The 13,246-nt window shown below is 35.6% G+C and overlaps 1 protein-coding gene and 3 non-coding genes across 4 annotated transcripts in view; 3 read left to right on the top strand and 1 right to left on the bottom strand.

Moving 5' to 3' along the window:
* The window catches only part of LOC134857265 (serine dehydratase-like), a 260,322-nt gene that overhangs the window by 51,829 nt on the left and 195,247 nt on the right, over window positions 1–13,246 (bottom strand). The window lies entirely within an intron of this gene.
* Trnae-cuc (transfer RNA glutamic acid (anticodon CUC)) lies at window positions 2,872–2,943 on the top strand. The gene has a single exon. It is a non-coding gene; the product is annotated as a tRNA-Glu (tRNA).
* Window positions 9,978–10,049, top strand: Trnae-cuc (transfer RNA glutamic acid (anticodon CUC)). The gene has a single exon. It is a non-coding gene; the product is annotated as a tRNA-Glu (tRNA).
* Trnae-uuc (transfer RNA glutamic acid (anticodon UUC)) lies at window positions 11,552–11,623 on the top strand. The gene has a single exon. It is a non-coding gene; the product is annotated as a tRNA-Glu (tRNA).

Genomic DNA, 13,246 nt, shown 5'->3' on the forward strand with positions numbered 1-13,246 from the left:
ATAAAAAAAAAAATAGTTTCTTTTTCCTATTAACTATTACAGTCAATTGAGTTCTTTGAGAGTTATTTGAAGTTGTATAGGATACAAGAACTTAAAATATTGAAAAACTTCATGAATCGATTAGAGCAGAAAACTTGTGCGTGTTTATCTTCAAACAAAAAAACGTGCCAATTAGGCGCTCACTGTATTCGAAAAAAAAATCACATTTAAACTTTCTAATGCAGTTGGTCTAGCAGTTAGGATTTGTGGCTCTCACCCACAAGGCCCGGGTTCGACTCCCGGACTGGGAAGTTTATTAATTTTTTGATTGATTTTTTACTTCCTATTAATTATTATGCTCAATTGAATCCTTTAAGAGTTCTTTGAAGTTGTATAGGTTACAAGACCTTAAAAAGTTGAAAAAATTCATGAATCGATTAGAGCAGAAAACTTGTGCGTGTTTATCTTCAAACAGAAACACGTGCCAATAAGGCGCTCACTGTATTCGAAAAAAAATCACATTTAATCTTGATATTGCAGTTGGTCTAGCGGTTAGGATTTGGGGCTTTCATCAACAAGACACGGGTTCGACTCCCGGACTGGGAAGTCTGTTAAATTTTTAATTGATTTTTTTCCTATTACTTATTACGCTCAATTGAGTTCTTTGAGAGTTCTTTGAAGTTGTATAGGTTACAAGACCTTAAAAAGTTGAAAAACTTCATGAATCGATTACAGCAGAAAACTTGTGCGTGTTTATCTTCAAACAGAAAAACGTGCCAATTAGGCGCTTACTGTATTCGAAAAAAAAATCACATTTAAATTTGCTATTGCAGTTGGTCTAATGGTTAGGCTTTGTGGCTTTCACCAACAAGACACGGGTTCGACTCCCGGAATGGGAAATCTATAAAAAAAATTAAATTAATTTCTTTTTCCTATTAACTATTACAGTCAATTGAGTTCTTTGAGAGTTATTTGAAGTTGTATAGGATACAAGAACTTAAAATATTGAAAAACTTCATGAATCGATCAGAGCAGAAAACTTGTGCGTGTTTATTTTCAAACAGAAAAACGTGCCAATCAGGCGCTCACTGTGTTCGAAAAAAAAATCACATTAAAATTTGCTATTGCAGTTGGTCTAGCGTCTAGGATTATTGGCTTTCACCAACAAGACACGGGTTCGACTCCCGGAATGGGAAATTAAAGAAAAAAGTTTAAATTAATTCCGTTTTCCTATTCACTATTACGCTCAATTGAGTACTGTGAGAGCTCTTTGAAGTTGTATAGGATACAAGAACTTAAAATGTTGAAAAACTTCATGAATCGATCAGAGCAGAAAACTTGTGCTGGTTTATCTTCAAACAGAAACACGTGCCAGTTAGGCGCTCTATGTATTCGAAAAAAATCACATTTAACCTTGATATTGCAGTTGGTGTAGCGTCTAGGATTTGTGGCTTTCACCAACAAGACACGGGTTCGACTCCCGGAATGGGAAATCTAAAAAAAAATTTAAATTAATTCCGTTTTCCTATTAACTATTACGCTCAATTGAGTTCTTTGAGAGCTCTTTGAAGTTGTATAGGATACAAAAACTTAAAATGTTGAAAAACTTCATGAATCGATCAGAGCAGAAAACTTGTGCTGGTTTATCTTCAAACAGAAACACGTGCCAGTTAGGCGCTCACTGTATTCGAAAAAAATCACATTTAACCTTGATATTGCAGTTGGTCTAGCGTCTAGGATTTGTGGCTTTCACCAACAAGACACGGGTTCGACTCCCGGAATGGGAAATCTAAAAAAAAAATTTAAATTAATTCCGTTTTCCTATTAACTATTACGCTCAATTGAGTTCTTTGAGAGCTCTTTGAAGTTGTATAGGATACAAAAACTTAAAATCTTGCAAATTTCATGAATCGATCAGAGCAGAAAACTTGTGCTTGTTTATCTTCAAACAGAAACACATGCCAGTTAGGCGCTCACTGTATTCGAAAAAAAATCACGTTTAATCTAGATATTGCAGTTGGTCAAGCGGCTAGGATTAGTGGCTTTCACCAACAAGACACGGGTTTGACTCCCGGACTGGGAAGTCTGTTAAATTTTTAATTGATTTTTTTTCCTATTAACTATTACGCTCAATTGAATTCTTTGAGAGTTCTTTGAAGTTGTATAGGTTACAAGAACTTAAAATGTCGGAAAACTTCATGAATCGGTCAGAGCAGAAAACCTGAGCGTGTTTATCTTCAAACAGAAAAATGTGCCAATTAGGCGCTCACTGTATTCAAAAAAAATCTTATTTAACGTTGATATTGCAGTTGGTCTCGCGGTTAGGATTTGGGGCTTTCACTAACAAGACACGGTTCCACTCCCGGACTGGGAAGTCTATTAAATTTTTAATTGATTTTTTCTTCCTATTAACTATTACGCTCAATTGAGTTCTTTGAGAAATCTTTGAAGTCGTATAGGTTACAAGAACTTAAAAAGTTGAAAAACTTCATGAATCGATTAGAGCAGAGAACTTGTGCGTGTTTATTTTCAAACAGAAAAACGTGCCAATTAGGCGCTTACTGTATTTGAAAAAAAAATCACATTTATATGTGCTATTGCAGTTGGTCTAGCGGTTAGGCTTTGTGGCTTTCACCAACAAGACACGGGTTCGACTCCCGGAATGGGAAATCTATAAAAAAAGTTTAAATTAATTTCTTTTTCCTATTAACTATTACAGTCAATTGAGTTCTTTGAGAGTTCTTTGAAGTTGTATAGGTTACAAGAACTTAAAACGTTGAAAAACTTCATGAATCGATCAGAGCAGAAAACTTGTGCGTGTTTATCTTCAAATAGAAAAACGTGCCATTAAGGCGCTCACTTTATTCGAAAAAAATACAAATAAGTTTAAAATCCCAGTTGGTCTAGCGGTCAGGATTTGTGGCTCTCATCCACAAGGCCCGGGTTCGACTCCCGGACTGGGAAATCTATTAATTATTTCAAAAGCGATTTATTCTTCCTATTAACTATTACGCTCAATTGAGTTCTTTAAGATCTCTTTGAAGCTGTATAGGTTACAAGAACTTAAAATGTTGAAAAACTTTATGAATCGATCAGAGCAGAAAACTTGTGCGTGTTTATCTTCAAACAGAAAAACGTGCCAATTAGGCGCTCACTGTATTCGGAAAAAAATCACATTTAACCTTGATATTGCAGTTGGTCTATCGGTTAGGATTTGGGGCTTTCATCAACAAGACACGAGTTCGACTCCCGGACTGGGAAGTCTGTTAAATTTTTAATTGATTTTTTTCCTATTAACTATTACGCTCAATTGAGTTCTTTCAGAGTTCTTTGAAGTTGTATAGGTTACAAGAACTTAAAAAGTTGAAAAACTTCATGAATCGATCAGAGCAGAAAACTTGTGCGTGTTTATTTTCAAACAGAAAAACGTGCCAATCAGGCGCTCACTGTGTTCGAAAAAAAAATCACATTAAAATTTGCTATTGCAGTTGGTCTAGCGTCTAGGATTTGTGGCTTTCACCAACAAGACACGGGTTCGACTCCCGGAATGGGAAATTAAAGAAAAAAATTTAAATTAATTCCGTTTTCCTATTCACTATTACGCTAAATTGAGTTCTGTGAGAGCTCTTTGAAGTTGTATAGGATACAAGAACTTAAAATCTTGAAAAATTTCATGAATCGATCAGAGCAGAAAACTTGTGCTTGTTTATCTTCAAACAGAAACACATGCCAGTTAGGCGCTCACTGTATTCGAAAAAAATCACGTTTAACCTAGATATTGCAGTTGGTCAAGCGGCTAGGATTAGTGGCTTTCACCAACAAGACACGGGTTTGACTCCCAGAATGGGAAATCTAAAAAAAAATTTAAATTAATTCCGTTTTCCTATTAACTATTACGCTCAATTGAGTTCTGTGAGAGCTCTTTGAAGTTGTATAGGATACAAGAACTTAAAATGTTGAAAAACTTCATGAATCGATCAGAGCAGAAAACTTGTGCTGGTTTATCTTCAAACAGAAACACGTGCCAGTTAGGCGCTCACTGTATTCGAAAAAAAATCACATTTAACCTTGATATTGCAGTTGGTCTAGCGTCTAGGATTTGTGGCTTTCACCAACAAGACACGGGTTCGACTCCCGGAATGGGAAATCTAAAAAAAAATTTAAATTAATTCCGTTTTCCAATTAACTATTACGCTCAATTGAGTTCTTTGAGAGCTCTTTGAAGTTGTATAGGATACAAAAACTTAAAATCTTGAAAAATTTCATGAATCGATCAGAGCAGAAAACGTGTGCTTGTTTATCTTCAAACAGAAACACATGCCAGTTAGGCGCTCACTGTATTCGAAAAAAATCACGTTTAATCTAGATATTGCAGTTGGTCAAGCGGCTAGGATTAGTGGCTTTCACCAACAAGACACGGGTTTGACTCCCGGACTGGGAGGTCTGTTAAATTTTTAATTGTTTTTTTTCCTATTAAGTATTACGCTCAATTGAATTCTTTGAGAGTTCTTTGAAGTTGTATAGGTTACAAGAACTTAAAATGTTGAAAAACTTCATGAATCGATCAGAGCAGAAAACTTGTGCGTGTTTATTTTCAAACAGAAAAACGTGCCAATCAAGCGCTCACTGTGTTCGAAAAAAAAATCACATTAAAATTTGCTATTGCAGTTGGTCTAGCGTCTAGGATTTGTGGCTTTCACCAACAAGACACGGGGTGGACTCCCGGAATGGGAAATTAAAGAAAAAAATTTAAATTAAATCCGTTTTCCTATTCACTATTACGCTCAATTGAGTTCTGTGAGAGCTCTTTGAAGTTGTATAGGATACAAGAACTTAAAATGTTGAAAAATTTCATGAATCGATCAGAGCAGAAAACTTGTGCTGGTTTATCTTCAAACAGAAACACGTGCCAGTTAGGCGCTCACTGTATTCGAAAAAAAATCACATTTAACCTTGATATTGCAGTTGGTCTAGCGTCTAGGGTTTGTGGCTTCCACCAACAAGACACGGGTTCGACTCCCGGAATGGGAAATCTAAAAAAAAAATTTAAATTAATTCCGTTTTCCTATTAACTATTACGTTCAATTGAGTTCTTTGACAGCTCTTTGAAGTTGTATAGGATACAAAAACTCAAAATCTTGAAAAATTTCATGAATCGATCAGAGCAGAAAACTTGTGCTTGTTTATCTTCAAACAGAAACACATGCCAGTTAGGCGCTCACTGTATTCGAAAAAAATCACGTTTAATCTAGATTTTGCAGTTGGTCAAGCGGCTAGGATTAGTGGCTTTCACCAACAAGACACGGGTTTGACTCCCGGACTGGGAAGACTGTTAAATTTTTAATTGATTTTTTTTCCTATTAACTATTACGCTCAATTGAATTCTTTGAGAGTTCTTTGAAGTTGTATAGGTTAAAAGAACTTAAAATGTTGGAAAATTTCATGATTCGGTCAGAGCAGAAAACCTGAGCGTGTTTATCTTCAAACTGAAAAATGTGCCAATTAGGCGCTCACTGTATTCGAAAAAAAATCTTATTTAACGTTGATATTGCAGTTGGTCTAGCGGTTAGGATTTAGGGCTTTCACTAACAAGACACGGTTCCACTCCCGGACTGGGAAGTCTATTAAATTTTTAATTGATTTTTTTCTTCCTATTAACTATTACGTTCAATTGAGTTCTTTGAGAAATCTTTGAAGTCGTATAGGTTACAAGAACTTAAAAAGTTGAAAAACTTCATGAATCGATTAGAGCAGAAAACTTGTGCGTGTTTATCTTCAAACAGAAAGACGTGCCAAATAGGCGCTTACTGTATTCGAATAAAAAATCACATTTATATTTGCTATTGCAGTTGGTCTAGCGGTTAGGCTTTGTGGCTTTCACCAACAAGACACGGGTTTGACCCCCGGACTGGGAGGTCTGTTAAATTTTTAATTGTTTTTTTTTCCTATTAAGTATTACGCTCAATTGAATTCTTTGAGAGTTCTTTGAAGTTGTATAGGTTACAAGAACTTAAAATGTTGAAAAACTTCATGAATCGATCATAGCAGAAAACTTGTGCTTGTTTATCTTCAAACAGAAACACATGCCAGTTAGGCGCTAACTGTATTCGAAAAAAATCACGTTTAATCTAGATATTGCAGTTGGTCAAGCGGCTAGGATTAGTGGCTTTCACCAACAAGACACGGGTTTGACCCCCGGACTGGGAGGTCTGTTAAATTTTTAATTGTTTTTTTTTCCTATTAAGTATTACGCTCAATTGAATTCTTTGAGAGTTCTTTGAAGTTGTATAGGTTACAAGAACTTAAAATGTTGAAAAACTTCATGAATCGATCATAGCAGAAAACTTGCGCGTGTTTATTTTCAAACAGAAAAACGTGCCAATCAAGCGCTCACTTAGTTCGAAAAAAAAATCACATTAAAATTTGCTATTGCAGTTGGTCTAGCGTCTAGGATTTGTGGCTTTCACCAACAAGACACGGGGTGGACTCCCGGAATGGGAAATTAAAGAAAAAAATTTAAATTAATTCCGTTTTCCTATTCACTATTACGCTCAATTGAGTTCTGTGAGAGCTCTTTGAAAATGTATAGGATACAAGAACTTAAAATGTTGAAAAACTTCATGAATCAATCAGAGCAGAAAACTTGTGCTGGTTTATCTTCAAACAGAAACACGTGCCAGTTAGGCGCTCACTGTATTCGAAGAAAAATCACATTTAACCTTGATATTGAAGTTGGTCTAGCGTCTAGGATTTGTGGCTTCCACCAACAAGACACGGGTTCGACTCCCGGAATGGGAAATCTAAAAAAAAAATTTAAATTAATTTCGTTTTCCTATTAACTATTACGTTCAATTGAGTTCTTTGAGAGCTCTTTGAAGTTGTATAGGATACAAAAACTCAAAATCTTGAAAAATTTCATGAATCGATCAGAGCAGAAAACTTGTGCTTGTTTATCTTCAAACAGAAACACATGCCAGTTAGGCGCTCACTGTATTCGAAAAAAATCACGTTTAATCTAGTTATTGCAGTTGGTCAAGCGGCTAGGATTAGTGGCTTTCACCAACAAGACACGGGTTTGACTCCCGGACTGGGAAGACTGTTAAATTTTTAATTGATTTTTTCTTCCTATTAACTATTACGCTCAATTGAGTTCTTTGAGAAATCTTTGAAGTCGTATAGGTTACAAGAACTTAAAAAGTTGAAAAACTTCAGGAATCGATTAGAGCAGAAAACTTGTGCGTGTTTATCTTCAAACAGAAAAACGTGCCAAATAGGCGCTTACTGTATTCGAATAAAAAATTACATTTATATTTGCTATTGCAGTTAGTCTAGCGGTTAGGCTTTGTGGCTTTCACCAACAAGACACGGGTTCGACTCCCGGAATGGGAAATCTATAAAAAAAGTTTAAATTAATTTCTTTTTCCTATTAACTATTACAGTCAATTGAGTTCTTTGAGAGTTCTTTGAAGTTGTATAGGATACAAGAACTTAAAATGTTGGAAAACTTCATGAATCGATCAGAGCAGAAAACTTGTGCGTGTTTATCTTCAAACAGAAAAACGTGCCAATTAGGCGCTCACTAAGTTCGAAAAAAAAAATCACACTAAAATTTGCTATTGCAGTTGGTCTAGCGTTTAAGATTTGTGGCTTTCACCAACAAGACACGGGTTCGACTAACGGAATGGGAAATCTAAAAAAAAAATTTAAATCAATTCCGTTTCCCTGTTAACTATTACGCTCAATTGAGTTCTTTGAGAGCTCTTCGAAGTTGTATAGGATACAAGAACTTAAAATGTTGGAAAACTTCATGAATCGATCAGAGCAGAAAACTTGTGCGTGTTTATCTTCAAACAGAAAAACGTGCCAATTAGGCGCTCACTAAGTTCGAAAAAAAAAATCACACTAAAATTTGCTATTGCAGTTGGTCTAGCGTTTAAGATTTGTGGCTTTCACCAACAAGACACGGGTTCGACTAACGGAATGGGAAATCTAAAAAAAAAATTTAAATCAATTCCGTTTCCCTGTTAACTATTACGCTCAATTGAGTTCTTTGAGAAATCTTTGAAGTCGTATAGGTTACAAGAACTTAAAAAGTTGAAAAACTTCAGGAATCGATTAGAGCAGAAAACTTGTGCGTGTTTATCTTCAAACAGAAAAACGTGCCAAATAGGCGCTTACTGTATTCGAATAAAAAATTACATTTATATTTGCTATTGCAGTTAGTCTAGCGGTTAGGCTTTGTGGCTTTCACCAACAAGACACGGGTTCGACTCCCGGAATGGGAAATCTATAAAAAAAGTTTAAATTAATTTCTTTTTCCTATTAACTATTACAGTCAATTGAGTTCTTTGAGAGTTCTTTGAAGTTGTATAGGATACAAGAACTTAAAATGTTGGAAAACTTCATGAATCGATCAGAGCAGAAAACTTGTGCGTGTTTATCTTCAAACAGAAAAACGTGCCAATTAGGCGCTCACTAAGTTCGAAAAAAAAAATCACACTAAAATTTGCTATTGCAGTTGGTCTAGCGTTTAAGATTTGTGGCTTTCACCAACAAGACACGGGTTCGACTAACGGAATGGGAAATCTAAAAAAAAAATTTAAATCAATTCCGTTTCCCTGTTAACTATTACGCTCAATTGAGTTCTTTGAGAGCTCTTCGAAGTTGTATAGGATACAAGAACTTAAAATGTTGAAAAACTTCATGAATCGATCAGAGCAGAAAACTTGTGCGTTTTTATCTTCAAATAGAAAAACGTGCCAATTAGGCGCTCACTAAGTTCGAAAAAAAAATCACACTAAAATTTGCTATTGCAGTTGTTCTAGCGTTTAAGATTCGTGGCTTTCACCAACAAGACACGGGTTCGACTAACGGAATGGGAAATCTAAAAAAAAATTAAATCAATTCCGTTTCCCTGTTAACTATTACGGTCAATTGAGTTCTTTGAGAGCTCTTCGAAGTTGTATAGGATACAAGAACTTAAAATGTTGAAAAACTTCATGAATCGATCAGAGCAGGAAACTTGTGCTTGTTTATCTTCAAACAGAAACACGTGCCAGTTAGGCGCTCACTGTATTCGAAAAAATCACATTTAACTTTGATATTGCAGTTGGTCAAGCGGTTAGGATATGTGGCTTTCACCAACAAGACACATGTTCGACTCCCGGAATGGGAAATCTATACAAAGAAATTTAAAATTAAATTCTTTTTCCTATTAACTATTACGCTCAATTGAGTTCTTTGAGAGTTCTTTGAAGTTGTATAGGTTACAAGAACTTAAAATGTTAAAAAACTTCATGAATCGATCAGAGCAGAAAACCTGCGCGTGTTTATCTACAAACAGAAAAACGTGCCAATTAGGCGCTCACTGTATTCGAAAAAAAATCATATTTAACGTTGATATTGCAGTGGGTCTAGCGGTTAGGATTTGTGGCTTCACTAACATGACACGGGTTCGACTCCCGGAATGGGAAATCTATAAAAAAAATTAAAATTAATTTCTTTTTACTATTAACTATTACGCTCAATTGAGTACTTTGAGAGTTCTTTGAAGTTGTATAGGATACAAAAGAACTTAAAATGTTGCAAAACTTCTTTGATCGATCAGAGCAGAAAACTTGTGCGTGTTTATCTTCAAACAGAAAAACGTGCCAATTAGGCGCTCACTGTATTCGAGAAAAAATCACATTTAAATTTCTTATTGCAGTTGGTCTAGCGGTTAGGATTTGTAGCATTCATCAACAAAACACGGGTTCGACTCCCGGAATGGGAAATCTATAAAAAGAAATTTAAAACTAATTTCTTTTTCCTATTAACTCTTACGCTCAATTGAGTTCTTTGAGAGTTCTTTGAAGTTGTATAGGTTACAAGAACTTAAAAAGTTCAAAAACTTCATGAATCGATCTGAGCAGAAAACTAGTGCGTGTTTATCTTCAAACAGAAAAACGTGCCAATTAGGCGCTCACTTCATTTAAAAAAAATTACAACAATCCTTTATATCCCAGTTGGTCTAGTGTTCAGGATTTGTGGCTCTCACCCACAAGACCCGGGTTCGACTCCCGGACTGGTAAATATATTAATTTATTTCAAAAGCGATTTATTCTTCTTATTAACTATTACGCTAAATTGAGTTCTTTGAGAGTCCTTTGAAGTTGTATACGATACAAGATTTTAAAAGGTTGAAAAAAAAATTATAAATCGATCAGAGCAGAAAACGTGTGCGTGTTATCTTCAAATTGAAAAACGTGCCAAAACGGTGCTCACTTTATTCGTAACCTTAATATCCCAGTTGGTCTAGCGGTCAGGATTCATGGTTTTCACCCACAATGCCCGGTTTCGACTCCCGAACTGGGAAAATTTTTTCTTTTGGGTCAATTTTCAATTCCTTGAAGCTGTATAGGATACACAAACTTGAATTGCTGAGAAACTTCATGGATCGAACATAGTAGAAAACGTGTGCGTGTTTACCTTCGAAAATAAAAACGTGTCAATTAGGCCTTCACTTTAAAGGGACAAAATTGCACTTAACCTGCATATCCGAGTCGGTCTAGCGGTTACGATTTATAGCTTGCAACCCGAAGGCCCGGGTTCGACACCCGGACATGGAAATCTTTTATATAATTTTAAATTTGATTTCTTCTTTATATTAACTATTACGCTGAGTTGAGTTCTTTGAGACTTCTTAGAAGTTGTATACGATAAAAGATTTTGAAATGTTGAAAAAATTCATGGATCGATCAGAGCAGAAATTTTTTCTTTTGGGTCAATTTTCATTTCTTTGAAGCTGTATAGGATACACAAAATTGAACTGTTGAGAAACTTCATGGATCGACCATAGTAGAAAACGTGTGCGTGTTTGTCTTCAAATAGAAAAACGTGCCAATTAGGCGCTCACTTTATTTTAAAAAAATTACACCGAACCTTTATATGCCAGTTGGTCTAGCGTTCAGGATTCATGGTTTTCACCCACAAGGCCCGGTTTCGACTCCCGAACTGGGAAAATTTTTTCTTTTGGGTCAATTTTCAATTCCTTGAAGCTGTATAGGATACACAAACTTGAATTGCTGAGAAACTTCATGGATCGAACATAGTAGAAAACGTGTGCGTGTTTACCTTCGAAAATAAAAACGTGTCAATTAGGCCTTCACTTTAAAGGGACAAAATTGCACTTAACCTTCATATCCGAGTCGGTCTAGCGGTTACGATTTATAGCTTGCAACCCGAAGGCCCGGGTTCGACACCCGGACATGGAAATCTTTTATATAATTTTAAATTTGATTTCTTCTTTATATTAACTATTACGCTGAGTTGAGTTCTTTGAGACTTCTTAGAAGTTGTATACGATAAAAGATTTTGAAATGTTGAAAAAATTCATGGATCGATCAGAGCAGAAATTTTTTCTTTTGGGTCAATTTTCATTTCTTTGAAGCTGTATAGGATACACAAAATTGAACTGTTGAGAAACTTCATGGATCGACCATAGTAGAAAACGTGTGCGTGTTTGTCTTCAAATAGAAAAACGTGCCAATTAGGCGCTCACTTTATTTAAAAAAAATTACACCGAAACTTTATATCCCAGTTGGTCTAGCGTTCAGGATTTGTGGTTTTCACCCACAAGGCCCGGTTTCGACTCCCGGACTGGGAAATCTATTAATTTATTTCAAAAGCGATTTATTCTTCCTATTAACTATTACGCTAAATTGAGTTCTTTGAGAGTCCTTTGAAGTTGTATACGATACAAGATTTTAAAATGTTGAAAAAAAATATAGATCGATCAGAGCAGAAAACGTGTGCGGGTTATCTTCAAATTGAAAATTGTGCCGAAAAGGTGCTCACTTTACTCGGGGCCTTAATATCCCAGTTGGTCTAGCGGTTAGTATTTAGGGTTTTCACACACAAGGCCCGGTTTCGACTCCCGAACTGGGAAATTTTTTTCTTTTGGGTCAATTTTCAATTCTTTGAAGCTGTATAGGATACACAAAATTGAACTGTTGAGAAACTTCATGGATCGACCATAGTAGAAAACGTGTGCGTGTTTACCTTCGAAAATAAAAACGTGTCAATTAGGCCTTCACTTTAATGGGACAAAATTGCACATAACCTTCATATCCGAGTCGGTCTAGCGGTTACGATTTATAGCTTGCACCCGGAAGGCCCGAGTTCGACTTCCGGACTGTAAAAATTTTCTTTTAGCTCAATTTTCAAAAAAAAATGATATTATTTTCTCAATAAGTATTTCGCCTCAAATTTATTCTTTGAAGCTGTATAGGATACAAGAACCTAAAATTTAAGAAACTTCGTGGATCAACCATAGTAGAAAACTTGTGCGACATTACCTTCGAAAAGAAAAACGTGCCAATTAGGTGTTCACTTTAATGGGACAAAATTACTTCCAACCTTCATATCCGAGTTGGTCTAGCGGTTAGGATTTATAGCTTTCACCCACAAGTCCCGGGTTAGACTCCCGACAGGTAAATATACTAATATTAAAAAAAAATTGATTTCTTCATATTAATAATTACGCTAAATTGAGTTCTTTAAGAGTTCTTTCAAGTTGTCTAGGTTACAAGAACTTAAAATGTTGAAAAACTTGATGAATCGATCAGAACAGAAAATCTTCATATCCGAGTCGGTCTAGCGGTTACGATTTATAGCTTGCACCCCGAAGGCCCGGGTTCGACACCGGGACATGGAAATCTTTTATATAATTTTAAATTTGATTTCTTCTTTATATTAACTATTACGCTGAGTTGAGTTCTTTGAGACTTCTTTGAAGTTGTATACGATAAAAGATTTTGAAATGTTGAAAAAATTCATGGATCGATCAGAGCAGAAATTTTTTCTTTTGGGTCAATTTTCATTTATTTGAAGCTGTATAGGATACACAAGTGCGTGTCTGTCTTCAAATAGAAAAACGTGCCAATTAGGCGCTCACTTTATTTTAAAAAAATTACACCCAAACTTTATATCCCAGTTGGTCTAGCGTTCAGGATTTGTGGATCTCACCCACAAGACCCGGGTTCGACTACCGGACTGGGAAATCTATTAATTATTTCAAAAGCGATTTATTCTTCCTATTAACTATTACGCTAAATTGAGTTCTTTGAGAGTCCTTTGAAGTTGTATACGATACAAGATTTTAAAATGTTGAAAAAAAATATAGATCGATCAGAGCAGAAAACGTGTGCAGGTTATCTTCAAATTGAAAATTGTGCCGAAAAGGTGCTCACTTTATTCGGTGCCTTAATATCCCAGTTGGTCTAGCGGT

Source organism: Symsagittifera roscoffensis, chromosome 1 (genome assembly GCF_963678635.1).
Source record: "Symsagittifera roscoffensis chromosome 1, txSymRosc1.1, whole genome shotgun sequence".
In the NCBI taxonomy this organism is placed as follows: Eukaryota; Metazoa; Xenacoelomorpha; order Acoela; family Convolutidae; genus Symsagittifera; species Symsagittifera roscoffensis.